This window comes from Plecotus auritus (genome assembly GCF_963455305.1).
Source record: "Plecotus auritus genome assembly, chromosome: 6".
Classification (NCBI taxonomy): Eukaryota; Metazoa; Chordata; class Mammalia; order Chiroptera; family Vespertilionidae; genus Plecotus; species Plecotus auritus.
The window spans coordinates 106,033,703-106,048,129 of record NC_137773.1 but is presented as its reverse complement, the minus strand read 5'-3'; the positions used below and the strand labels follow the sequence as shown (position 1 = coordinate 106,048,129).

The 14,427-nt window shown below is 39.5% G+C and overlaps 1 protein-coding gene across 28 annotated transcripts in view; it reads right to left on the bottom strand.

The window, feature by feature from the left end:
• The window catches only part of ZNF454 (zinc finger protein 454), an 81,651-nt gene that overhangs the window by 51,561 nt on the left and 15,663 nt on the right, over positions 1–14,427 (bottom strand). For 12 of the 28 annotated variants that reach the window (XR_013960990.1, XM_080676284.1, XM_080676289.1 and 9 more), the window contains one exon: positions 1,743–3,560. The exons of 10 other annotated variants lie outside the window; for them this stretch is intronic. The gene's annotated coding sequence lies outside the window, so the exon portion shown is untranslated. The remainder of the gene's footprint in view (positions 1–1,742; positions 3,561–14,427) is intronic. 6 more of the 28 variants (XM_080676275.1, XM_080676257.1, XM_080676269.1 and 3 more) reach the window with 3 other exon arrangements.

The following is a 14,427-nucleotide window of genomic DNA, read 5'->3' as shown; positions in this document are numbered from 1 at the left end:
AATCTCCCTCTAGTTATCTTTCTAAACTCTCCTTTCCCAGTCAAGCTACTAAGTCTTTTTCAACCTTTAACTCACTCTTTAACCTACTAAAATTTACATAGTTTATCATTAACCAAACTAAGGGCAATATTTATATTTTTATCTTACTTTAACCCTTTGTAGCATTTGAAAATATTAACTATTCCTATCCCTACACTAAAATTCTTTTACTTCTGTTCCACAATGTTCTCCTGATTTTTCTGTTTTTTTGTGTTTCTCTTAACTCTTTCCAAGGTATGTTCCAAGACCTCCACTGGATGCCTAAAACAATAAGTTGTACTGAACCCTACACACACACACACACACACACACACACACACACACACACACAATGTTTTCCCACATAAATACATACTTAAGATAAAGTTTAATTTACAAATTAGGCACAGTAAAAGATAAACAGTAACTAATGAGAAAAATTTTAACAAGATACTGTAATAAGTTATGTGAATGTGGTCTCTCAAAATATCTCATTGTACTGTACTCACCCTTCTTGTGATGATGTGACATGATACAGTGGCTATGTGATGAGATGACAATAAAGTGAGGTTGCATGGGAATTCAGCAAGCAACTCAGAATGGTGTGCAATTTAAAACATGAATTGTGGGGGTTCTTTTGGAATTTTCCATTTAATATTTTTGGATTCAATGTTGACTGTGGGTAACAAACTGTGAAAAGCAAAACCATGAATTGGGATTTGGGGAACTATTATACTGCCAGAGAACCCTCTAATCAATTCCCTACTACTTAGTGTATAGTCTATTATGAATCTTCACTTGGATATCCACATACTCATCAAAATGCCCCCAGACTGAACTCATCATTGCCCCACAAAATTGGTCAACTTTATATTTTTAGTTATGGCATCCCTATACATCCAAATAAGAAATTCAAGCACTCACATTTAATCAGTTACCACATTATCTATATTCTGTCTCATTTTTGCTTGAATTCTTCCTCTCCCATCTCACTGTCACTTTCTCAGTTTAAACCTTGGAAAACAAGACTATATCATATTTATTTTTATTTTCTAATCACGCCTAACACGTTTATAGTACTTATTAAATGTGTGTGAAATAAATAAAATTGTCTTTACTATAGGTCTATAAAATCTCCATGATTGTTTTGCAAATGTTTGAATTACCAAGGTTTTATTAATGTCAGATTTTTATTTCTACTAGTGTTCAGCCTATCTTCCTTTCCACTCGATTGTCAATATGATACAAAGATATGTATTTGAGTCCTAGGAAAAGACTATAAGTTATATTATCTTCTAAGTAATTAGCTTACTTAACAACAATTTAATGACTGTTAATTGAGGACTTAAAACATTATACTACTGCATTAAGATTTGTACAATTATTCCATCACCTGTTTGCAACCAGCCTATGTTTAAGGGAGAAAATAATGCAAGGAGAAGGGGTTAGGCATGGGAAAATAATAGGATTTGGTAGAGATTTTAACTTACAACATCCAGGGAAACCAGACTGTAAAATAGTAGCACCTAATAACATACATAACATGGTAAAAGATTAAGGATGTCCCAATATTCATTATATCTACAGGTTTGTTGCTTTATAGAGCTTAAAGGGATGCTGGAGATCTTCTAAATCCAAAATCCCTCATTTACCAAATATATGGGCACTGTGACCTGGTGAAAATAGGTGACTTGTCCAAGTTAGTGACAGATCAGAGTACATACCAGGTCTTTGGGCTGTCCAGTTAAGCGCTCTCACATATTCTCTCCAATGTGAAATCTCTTACATCCAAAGGAGAATCTGCAGTATGATACAACAGAACTTATCTTCAGCATGAATCCTCATTGTTTAGAATATCAGCTACTTAAGCCTTCAGATACAAATTTTTTCTTTTCTAATTCAATCAAGATTTTCCACTTTCATATGGTTCCTCTGCAGTGGTCTGTATCATCTGATATGGTATAATATACCTCACCTAAAAGATTCCTAAAATCATTACATTTATTGGTTCCTACATGACATATCTGATTATCACTGAAGAGTTCATCATAATGGGCCCAGTGAAAACTTTCCTCATGTATGAGTTCTCTGATGCCGTGTAAGGTTTGTACTCCGACTGAAGGCTTTCCCACATTCACTACACCGATAGGGTTTCTCTCCTGTATGAGTTCTTTGATGCACTACAAGGGATGAATTCTTAATGAAGGCTTTACCACACTGATCACATTCATAGGGTTTCTCACCAGTATGAATTCTTTGATGCTCAATAAGGTATGCACTCTGGCTGAAGGCCTTTCCACATTCATTGCACTCATAAGGTTTCTCTCCAGTGTGAATAACCCGATGTACAGTAAGGGATGATCGTCCAGTAAAATGCTTCCCACATATGACACACTCATAAGGCTTCTCTCCAGTATGAATCCTCCGATGTTGAGTAAGAGATGAATTCTTACTGAAAGCTTTTCCACACTGATTACATTCAAAAGGTTTTACTCCAGAATGAAGTCTCTGATGTTCTATAAGGTATGTACTTTGGCTAAAGGATTTCCCACATTTGTTACATTTGTAGGGTTTTTCTCCAGTGTGATTTCGTTGATGCAGGGTAAGAGTTGAGCTCTTACTGAAGGCTTTTCCACATTCACTACACTCATAGGGTTTCTCTCCAGTATGACTTCTCTGGTGTACAATAAGGTGCATACTTTGACTGAAAGATTTCCCACATTCATTACATTCATAGGGCTTTTCTCCTGTATGAGTTCTTTGATGTACTGTGAGATTCATACTTTGGGTAAATGCTTTCCCACATTCATTACATTTGTAGGGTTTCTCACCAGTATGAATCCTTTCATGTTGAATAAGGGATGAATTCTTTCGGAAAGCTTTTCCACACTCTTTACACTGATAGGGTTTTTCTCCAGTATGAGTTCTTTGATGAACAGTAAGGTTCATGCTTTGACTGAAGGTTTTGCCACATTCATTACATTTGTAGGGTTTCTCTCCAGTATGAATTCTTTGATGTATAGTAAGAGAGGAACGTTCAGTGAAGTGCTTCCCACATACATTGCATTTATAGGGCTTCTCCCCAGTATGAATCCTCTGGTGCTTAAGAAGGGATGAGCTCTGGCTGAAGGCTTTCCTGCATTCATTACATTCATAGATTTTCTTCCCTACAAACATTCTTTGAATCTTAATTAATTCAGAATTTTGTTTATCTTTTCCATGTGAATTCTGATAACAGGGCCTTTTTCCCATAGGACTACTTTGTTGTATATCAATGACTGAACCCTGATTGGAACATCTTTCAAATTCATTACCTCTGCATACTCTCCTCTCAGTGAGGGTTTCCTTATGGGTAACTGCCACTTGACCCAGATGTCTATCCTGGTTTTTCTGTTGCCCCTCTAACCAATTATCAGATTCCCATGTTTCCCTTAAAGAAGAATGCCAGAGACCTTCCTTTTCCATTATTACCCAATAGGAAAAATCTTCAGTAATGATGGGCTCTGGAGTTGACTCTTTGGTTTCAAGTCTTGCCTCCCAGTCTGTAAAAAATAAAAAATTCAAATGCACATTGGTTTCTGTGTTGGGAGACTGAAAACTGTATAAAGTGGGAATGAGAATAAAATTGAGAATACATGGCACATTTGGAGAGCTTTTAATGATGTCCCTACAATTAGGAAGAGAATTGGAAAGAAAGAAAAAAAACAGTGAACCAGTCCACAAATAAGAGAACTAGAAACAGGGTAAGCAGAGAAAAGAGTGAGCCTATGCAGAAGGGATAGACATTGAAGTCACTGACCATTAGACAAGGCTAAATAATGAAGATGGAACTAAAGGAAAATGTACAGAAGACCTAGGATTGCAAGAGAAAGATCAGAAAGCCCTGCCATGTTGTACCACTGTTCTTACCAGCCATTTCTTCCTACCTATAATTCTAATACTAAATCTTCAAAAAGATCACAGAGTGGCACAATGAAGACTGTCAACCCTGGAATCAGACAACCAGGTTCAACACTTACCATCTTAACTAGTTACTTGTTTCTCCAGGTCTGAGTTTTCACAGCTATGAAGTGAGGATAAAAATAATCTGATAAGGATAATGTATATAACTTAACCTTTGAAAACATACTTGTCTGGAACATATTTGAAATCCAAACTCTTAAGGGAGGATAACACAATCTAAAAGCTTCCCCTCCCCACACACAAATTTCAAGCAGGCTGTAATTTTCTCACAAAGGTTAACAGAGTCCTAAAGGGCCCTACACTTTCCTAAATACCCATTCCTTAAAGATGAGAACTGGGGGTGGGGGGCAGGGGGCAGGGGACAGGCAAGGAAGAATCTGTTGAACTACTTCAGAAGGGGCTGAAAGAAGGACCACTCAGGCTTTATTTTCTGATCCCATGTCTTATTCCAGACAAAATGGCCTAGTGGCAATGAGAGGCAGAGGACAGGAAACTATAATCTGAGAATCTGTCAGCTTGATCAGAGTCAACAGAGCAGAGATAAACATTGAAGCAACAGACAAAGTTTGGCATGTGAGCAGGAGGCTTTACCATGAAGCAAGGGTTATGCATTAACTTGACTTCCTCCTTACAACCTGACCTGCTTACATAAAAGATAAAAAGTGGAAATCCTAGTGGAATCCACCTCCAAAACACACCACCAAGTAACCACAGAGAGGACCTATCCAATCAAGTATGAAAATAACAGGCAACACATGAATTAGAGATGGCTACTTGCCCCACCTCACTATCATATCCAGCTACCCAACTAAAATTCTTTGAGAACATTTAAAGTGCCACCCAGGCACAACATAAAGAACAAAGGGGGGTTTCATCCTGTTAGACAAAGTCCAGATAGAACTACCTCCATTCAAAGATAAATGATACACAGAAAATACCAAGTTTGGAAACTATGTAGAGGGTTAAGAAATAAATTTTTAAAATAATGTAAACAATGAGAAGAAAAAAAGCATAAAAATCAAAAGGGAGAACAAATATTGGAAGAACAATTACATGCTTCCAGCCATCCCAAAGACATCATAAAGAAAGTTTTTTTAAAAGTTGCATACTGGGGAAAGATATCTATAACAATAACCCACAAAGAAATAGAACCTATACTTGGAAAACAATATCTATGGAACACTAAACCCACTAGAAAAACTGGCAAGACTTGAATAGGCACATAAGAAATGGACACCTGAATGAATGGTTTAGCAATTCCACTATCAGGTACACACACCTAGGTAAATTTAACTTAAAAGGTATATCATTCATAATTTTAAAAGTAGCAGTGCACAACAGCAAAAAAAAAAAAATGGAAGCAACACAAGTATCAATAATAGAATAACTAAATTGTCAAATATGTATACAATGAAATAATTGACAACAGTGAATGTTTGTCTCCCCAAAATCCCTATGTTGAAGCTAAATTCCCAATGGTATTACATTAGGTGGGATTATTGGGAGGTCATAGGTCATGAGGGCAGAGGGGTGATGGGAGTAGTGCCCTCATAAGAAGAGATGAAAGAGCTTGTTTCCTGTCTCCACTCTCTAGCATGTGAGGACACAGCAGGAAGGAGTTGTCTCTGAACCAGGATGAGGGCCCTCACCAACAACCCAACCCCACACTGGCATTCTGATCTCAGACTTACAGCCTCTGGAACAGTGAGAAATAGTTATTTGACTTTTAAGCTACCTGTATAGTACTCTGTTATAGCAGCCTGAATTAAGACTAGTTAAAATTAATAAACTATAGCTATACATATCAATATGAATGAATACATAATTTAAACAGTCACAGAAAAAATATATAGCAAGAGTCTACTTAAAGTTTAAAAACAGATTAAAACTAAATATGCTGTTTATAGGTTAATTTATGGATGGCAATACTTAAAGAAAAGGGAAGAGAATTATCACAAAAGTGATAATAGTGATTATGTCCCAGAGAGAGGTTAAGAGTGTGTGAATGAGGAGCACACAAATCATGGTGAGCATACCAGTAATTTCCTGTTTCTGACTCTAGGTTTTAGTGCCTAGGTGTTTGCTTTATTACTCATTAATCTTTATCATTATTACCTATAAAAAGATGCAGTATGGCATAATGGCTAAGACAACAACTCTGGAGCCATACTACTTGGCTCAAATTTGAGCTCCACCACAGTTAGCTGTGTGATCTTGGGCAGGTTACTTAACATTCTTTTTCTCACCTGTTAAATGGTCCCTATCTCTCACAATGTTGATGTAAGAACAAAAGTTAGTTAATATTTATAGTATTTATATTAGCAGAGTATGTCAGTTTTGTTAATATATATTTTACATATTCTTCTGTATATATAACATTTCAAAAAATAAGAACAAAATACTATTTTAGAAAATACTAAATGAAAGTTTTAAAATCATTATGTATTGCAGAAAACTTAACAGTCAGATTCATTTTATCTCTATGGAATTTGGATACTTAATTTAAAAGTATTCCTGGCCCTGGCCATTGGGGCTCAGTTGGTTGGGCGTTGCCACTTGACCAAAGAGTTGCCAGTTCGATTCCTGGTCAGGGCACATGCCCGGGTTGCAGGAAGCAGCTGATCGATGTTTCTCTCACATCGATGTTTCTCTCTCTAAAAACCAATTAAATAAATAAGTAAATCCTTATAATTATTTATTTATTCTGAAGACTTGCTCCCTAAAAAAAAAAAAAAAATCGATTACCTACAAATTTTTAAAATACTGGCTGATGTGACTCAAGAATTCAACTTGGCCAGTACTCTATACATTTATAAAGAAATACATTCTTAAATATGACAGTTTCAGTAATTACAGTACTTCTAAAGCATTCCTGAAATATTACATGAAATATGCAATTTACATAAAGGATTTTTCCAGGAATTCCAGAAAGTTCACTCTTAGGAATCTATTAATATCATACAAGGTCATGGAAAAAGGACACATGATCAACAGATCGATGCTTCAAAAAAGTATTTGATAATATCCAACATCCAATCCTGATTCAACACCAAAAATCTTAGCACTGTCAAGCATAAAAATAAAACACTATAAGAATTCACATTAATAACAGAATCAAGAAAAGGGTATTTATTATTACCACTACTATTTAATATTGTTCCAAAAGTATGACTAATAAAATTAGACAACTGAGCCCTAACCGGTTTGGCTCAGTGGATAGAGCGTCAGCCTGCAGACTGAAAGGTCCCAGGTTCGATTCCGGTCAAGGGCATGTACCTTGGTTGCGGGCACATCCCCAGTAGGGGGTGTGCAGGAGGTAGCTGATCAATGTTTCTCTCTCATTGATGTTTCTAACTCTCTATCCCTCTTCCTTCCTCTCTGTAAAAAAATCAATAAAATATATTTTTTAAAAATTAGACAACTGAGAAGGGAGGAAACTTTATTTTTCTGATTACATGACTATCTGGAAAACAAAACTGTTAGGGTGGCTTTACTAAGAATCAGTGAAATATTGTGGGCTTGGGACTTGAGTACTAAGGGTAAAAAACTAACTTCCAAGACTGGGCAGCATTTCTTGCTATTTTGCTATTTTATTAAATAAAAACTCTGTAACGCACATAAACACTGTGCTTGGCCATGATAAGGGTTCAATGGCTGTTAACTATTAATATTACCATTATTTCATGTTACACAATATATACCTCTTTCTTCCTTTCCTTTTTCCTAATCAGGACTTTCAAGTAGCCCATACTCCCTTACTGTATTAAAATGCCGAGTTAACGAATAGGATTTTTATATTCTTTTGGTACTTGTCAGGTCATGACAGGGGTCCCCAGGACTGTAGGGTCTGGGAAAGCACAGGTCTTTCAGTATTTATGGCTGGGATGGCCATAGTAGAGGCTGAGCGCCTGCAAAGTATTGAAGTGGGTATGGGGCTTGAGCAGCAGTGCCCACTCTTCCTAGGGCAAGCTTATTTCTTTTCCCTTTTTATATTTCTTTGATCCTGTGTAGTATTTCAGCTACTCTTCCCACTCAACCAGACAATTTCAATACTCACGTGATTGAACTTCTGGCTTACAGTCTTGCTACCCTACAATGCAGTCTCCATGAAGCAGCCAAACTGCTCTTCTGAATATGGCCCATCATTCACTCAATAAATGTACATTGAGCCAGGCACTGTTCCAAGTGCTAAGGCTATAACAATGAATAAAATACATTTCTGCCCTTAAGGAACTTATATTTTAGTGAGAGGAAGGGCAGTCAACATAATAAACAAGTACAATATTTAGTATTTAAGTAGTATGCCTTATGGATAAAATAAAAGCCATAAAATGGAAATCCTATATAATAAAAGCATAGTATGCAAATTGTCCCCTTGACCAGAGTTCTTAGTTCTTCCGGGAGTTCGACCAGGAGGTGGGAGCGGGGCCAGCCAGGGGAAGGGGGGAAGGCCCTGACTGGTGGCTGCAGCAGGCAGCCAAGGGAAGGGAGGGAGGCCCCAGCCGGCAGCCAGCAGCCGCTAGGGACCCTACCAGTGCACGAATTTCGTGCACCGGGCTTCCAGTCCTATGTAATAAAAGCCTAGTATGCTAAGTGTCCATTTGTTCAACCATTTGACCAATCGCTATGACCCGCACTGATCACCAGGGAGCAGATGCTCTGACTGGTAGGTTAGCTTGCTGCTGGGGTCCGGCCAATCAGGACTGGACCAGACACGCCCTGGAGCCCTCCTACGGTCCCTCCCTGGCTTCAATCATGCACTGGTGGGGTCCTTCGGACTGGACTGTGGGTATTGGGCCGAAACCAGCTCTCTGACATCCCCTGAGGGGTCCCAGATTGCATGAGGACACAGGCCAGGCCGAGGGACCCCACCAGTGCACAAATCAATGCACCAGGCCTCTAGTAGGGAATATAATGAGGGAAAAGGTTTGTAATTTTAAATAGCATCTTCAAGAAAGGTTTCACTGCCGAAACCAGTTTGGCTCAGTGGGTAGAGCGTCGGCCTGCGGACTGAAGGGTCCAGGGTTCGATTCCGGTCAAGGGCATGTACCTTGGTTGCGGGCACATTCCCAGTGGGAGGTGTGCAGGAGGCAGCTGATCGATGTTTCTCTCTCATCGATGTTTCTAGCTCTCCCTCTGCCTTCCTCTCTGTAAAATATCAATAAAAAATATTAAAAAAAAAAAGAAAAGAAAAGAAAGGTTTCACTGAAAAAGTGACTGAAGTGAAGGCTTTGGGGTGTGCCCTTGCTGGTCTGGCTCAGTGGATAGAGCATCAGCCTGCAGACTGAAGAGTCCTGAGTTCGATTCTGGTCAAGGGCACGTACCCAGGTTGTGGGCCCCATCCCCAGTAGGGGACATGCAGAAGGCAGCCAATCAATGATTCTCTCTCATCATTGATGTTTTTATCTCTCTCCCTCTCCCTTCCGCTCTGAAATAAAAAATAAATAAATAAATAAATAAATAAATAAATAAATAAATAAAAACTTATTAAAAGAAAAAAAGACTTTGGCAACTAAGGGGGAGGATTAACAGGCCTACTGAAGGGATAGCACCCCAGACTGAAGGAATTGCCCACGCTGATGCCCTGAGGCAAGGCTGGGCTGCCTGTGTAAGGATGACCAAACTTTTGGATACTCCTATATTTATTATAGTCTTTTACATCAGTTTTCCTACTAATGGAAGCAAAGACATGTGTCTGTACCAAACATTACTGAAGCTCATATTAGCATGAAGTTAGTAGATATAAATAGGGACTCTGAAACAGTATATAAATTCTGTGTGTGTGGGTATACACATATATTTACACACAAAAACACATATATACACAGGTAGTCACCCGGTACATCTCTGAGAATGATATAAAATCATGTATGAAACACAAACAATAGATTTTTCAGGTTTAACGGTATCTCCTGAGAGCTTTAAATGTTATATAATCTCTAACTGTACCTTATTTTTAAGCATAATCTTTGGTAATATATTTCTAATATTTTACACATGTTCTTAATTTGTTTCCTTCAAAACTGACAACTGATTAAAGGCTAAAAATTCGCTGCTTTCCATTTTACTAATCTTTGTTTCAACAAGTTTATTAGTGATAATACTGTCTCCAGACACAGCACTTCTAAATTTACATTTTCTACTCAGCTTCGATAAAATAGTAAAACCTAACAAAGCATTCAACAATTGTACACATAAAACCTTTAGCATAGAAACAGAAAACAATCATCTAAGAAGATATTAAACTAGGCCCAGCCAGTGTGACTCAGTGGTTGAGCGTCAACCTATGAACCAGGAAGTCACGGTTCAATTCCCAGTCAGGGCACATGCCCAGGTTGCAGACTGAATCCCTGGGGGGCGGAGGGAAGAGGGAGAAATGGCGGGGGGGGGGGGGGGGCAGGGGGGATGCAGAAGGCAGCCAATCAATTATTAACTCTCATCATTGATGTTCCTATCTCTCTCTCCCTTGCCCTTCCGTTCTCTGAAATAAATAAAAATATATTTTTTTAAAAAGAATATTAGGCCAGGATACAGAAGTTCTATTTTTACTAAATATACTAGGAAATAAGAAGTCACAGCAAGGCAAGGCAAGAAAATAATGATTATTTTTTTAGAATTAGCGTTAAACTCTAAGACAAAAACAAACAAAACAAAAAACCTGTGTTTAAATTCTGGCATGTCATTTCACCTCTCTGAGTTTATTCTCCCACAATGAAAGGGGCTAACGATACCCACCCCATGGGATTGTTACGATGAGCACATCAGATGATAGCCAGGGAAGAGCCAAGCACAGCACTCAAGCGATGCTTTCTTGTCTTAATTTTAGTCAGGACAATAAGACTAAATGGTAGCTTACTGGCAGCAACATTGAAGAAAACCTGCAAAGGAGATCTGGAGTTTGCACATCATCATGTTTCCTAGGCTCCATGCTCTCCCTCCATCCTTTTAGTTTCTCCTTTCTAACAGATATCTCTGCTCTTGTAAATTCATTCAATTCTCTTCCGTGGTAAAAACCAAATCGAGGCACTCTATCTCTGAGTTCTTTCAGTTCTTGCCCTTCTTTTTCCTCAAAGTTAACCTTGTTGAAATGACAGTCTATACTTAAGTCTTTAATTGTTTACATTCCAATCCACAGTACGTTTCCCTCACACCAGAAATGCTCTCCCCTGGGTCACAGACCACTTTTACCTTCTTGGCACTATTGCACTCACCCTTTACTTTTCTCTCTTCCTTTAGCTCTCCCTAAATTTTCTCCTCCTTCTGTGACCACTTTTTGTCCCCTTTGCTAGAGTATCTTTGGCTGCCAGTCAAACATTATTGTTCTTTAGGGTTTTATCCTTGCTGCTTTACCCTTATTGTTCATTCTTCCTGATAATTAATAAGACAAATTGATATGAATGTCACACATATAACTCTCCAAATCTGTCCTTTCACCTGATTTCTAAAAATTCTTCTTGATAACATTCAATATTCAACTCAACAAACATATATTAAATACCTCCTCTGGCAGGCATTGTGCTAGGCAGAGAATATAAAGAAAACTAAGCTCAATCATGACAATTCAGTGAGCCTACATACTAGTGGCTAGACCAGGGGTGGGCAAACTTTTTGACTCGAGGGCCACAATGGGTTCTTAAACTGGACCGGAGGGCCGGAACAAAAGCATGGATGGAGTGTTTGTGTGAACTAATATAAATTCAAAGTAAAGGAGCGGAGGGGAGAGCAAGAGAACCAGATAGAACAGCCGGATTCGGCCCGCGGGCCGTAGTTTGCCCAAGGCTGGGCTAGACAGACATTCAAAGAGACAAGGAAAACGTGTGAAATGCAGTCATAAACAAGTGAAGAATCTTTTTTTTTTTAACCTACAGCACCTGGTAAAAAGTGAAGAATTTTTAGAATCCAGCCCAATGGAGAAGTCTGAAGATAGGTAAAGAAATGAGAGAGGACAACAAAGTATCAAGAATACATGTGTTTGCCTCTGCTGCCTCCAGAAAGCCCACCAGAAGGACAGTGGGATAATGACAAAGACCTATATAAACCCACTAGAATAATCTAGGGCACAGGGGGGGGGAAATGCTACACATGCATACCAAAAATAAAATAAAAATAACTTAAATATCCTCATACAGACAAGAGAAGTTAAGGCATGCATTAAAATAGCTTAAAAATGAAGGAACATGCAGAGAATGAGAAGGCTCACAGAAATTTTAAAAACAAAAATGACAGTAGTAACAAATTTTTTCACAGAACTGAAAGATAAAGTTTAAGAAAATCTCCATATCTCCTTGCACTCTTTCCTTCAAACAACACCATGCCAGCATCTCCTGTCCCATGCCGAGTGTCCCCCATGTGGCCCATCATGGTTAGTAGCTACTCAACAGTCACCTCAGAAAAAAGGCCTTCCCTGACTGCCCCTGTAAAAGTCCACTGTTAACTCTTCTAGTTCCTGATGCCACTATTTATCCACACAGCACTATGACACTGTGACACTCATTCCCTCCCTCCTTTCTTCCTCTTCTGTCCCTTCTCCCTCCCTGTCTCCTTTCTTTAGTAATTTATTGTCCCCCTCACTAGACTGAAGCTCCATGGGGAAACTGCCTGTTTTGGTTATTGCTGTATCTGCAGTGCTAGGAACAGAGCCTAGTGCTCCAAAAACATCTGTTGAACAGAGAGGTTATTTACATAAGAATAAATACAAATAGCAAGAGTAATCAAATCCACACAAATTTGCAATTAAAGCCATTAAGAGATCATTTTATACCTAATAAATTAGTATTAAAAACATAAAATAATATCCAAGTTGTGCAGTATGTAGCAAGAGCCATAAAATGTGTGTATCCTTTGACCCAATGATTCTTCTAGAACCCAATACTTTCAAAAGCTTACTGAAAACCAGCAACAATGTTCATCAAATCATTCTTTCATATCAAAATGTTCTTTCACTAATTTATTTTATTTCATTATATATCCACTAGAAGCCTGGTGCACGAAAATCGTGCACTGCAGGGGAGGGGGTCCCTCAGCCCGGCCTGTGCCCTCTTGCAGTCTGGGACCTCTTGGGGGATGTCTGCTTGCTGGCTTAGGCCCAATCCCCCCGAGGATTGGGCCTAAGCCAGCAGTCGGACATCCCCCTCACAGTCCGGGACCCCTCGGGGGATGTCGCCTGCTGGTTTTCTTCTGACTACTTTTAAGATGTTCTCTGCTTTTTTTTTTTTTTTTTTTTTTGTAGTTTCCCTATAATGCACCCAGGTATTAATTTTCTTTCTCCTCGCAGTCCTCGCAGTCCAGGATCCCTCAGGGGATGTCTGACTGCTGGCTCAGGCACAATCCCTGGGATTGAGCCTAAGCCAGCAGTCGGACATCCCTCTCACAGTCCGGGACCCCTCATTCCTTACCACCTGCCTGCTTGCTCCTAAACACTCGGCTCGCTGCTCCTTAGCACCAGCCGTGAGCCTGGCTTCTGGCTGAGTGGCACTCCCCCTGTGAGAGTGCACTGACCACCAGGGGGCAGCTCCTGTGTTAAGCGTCTGCCCCCTGGTGGTCAGTGCACATCGTAGCAACCGATTGTTCCAATCATTCCACCATAATGGTCGCTTAGGCTATTATATATGTAGATAGCTATAAACTAGAGATCAAAAATTACTTGCCTATTTCACAATTTTTTAAAAGTATGAAAAGAAGTGTATGAGCCCTAACCGGTTTGGCTCAGTGGATAGAGCATCAGCCTGTGGACTGAAGGGTCCCAGGTTCGATTCCGGTCAAGGGCATGTACCTTGGTTACGGGCACATCCCCAGTGGGGAGTGTGCAGGAGGCAGCTGATCGATGTTTCTCTCTCATTGATGTTTCTAACTCTCTATCCCTTTCCCTTCCTCTCTGTAAAAAATCAATAAAATACATTTTAGAAAAAAAAAAAAAAAGGATATGAGCAACACTTTCACACTGAGCAGAGAAATATCCTATATAATAAAAGCCTAATATGCAAATTGTCCCCTCGGGAGATTGTTCGACTGGAAGTTCAACCGGGAGACCAGGAGTTCGACCACTCACTATGACGTGTGCTGACCACCAGGGGGCAGTGTGGAACATGGCAGGCATCGGCAGCGGGACTGCAGCGGGATGTGGATCAGGTGAGAGGGCGGCGCCAGGCCAAGGTGGGTGCAAGTGGGGGCCCAGGTGTTTCCCAGGGCCCAGTGGTCAGCTGGGACCTGCCCTTCCATGCCAGACGCTCATGCTTCAATCGCCAGCCAGGCCTAGGGACCGCACCCGTGCACAATTTTCATGCACTGGGCCTCCAGTAAAGGTATAAAACATTTTTTCAGAGAAAAGTCGCTAATAATATCTAAAAAGGAAATTTCAATTGTGACGTGGATTAGAAACCAGATAATAAAGATTAAAAAGCATTGTTTTCAGAGGAAAATGGGACTGAATAGACAGTCGATGCAGAT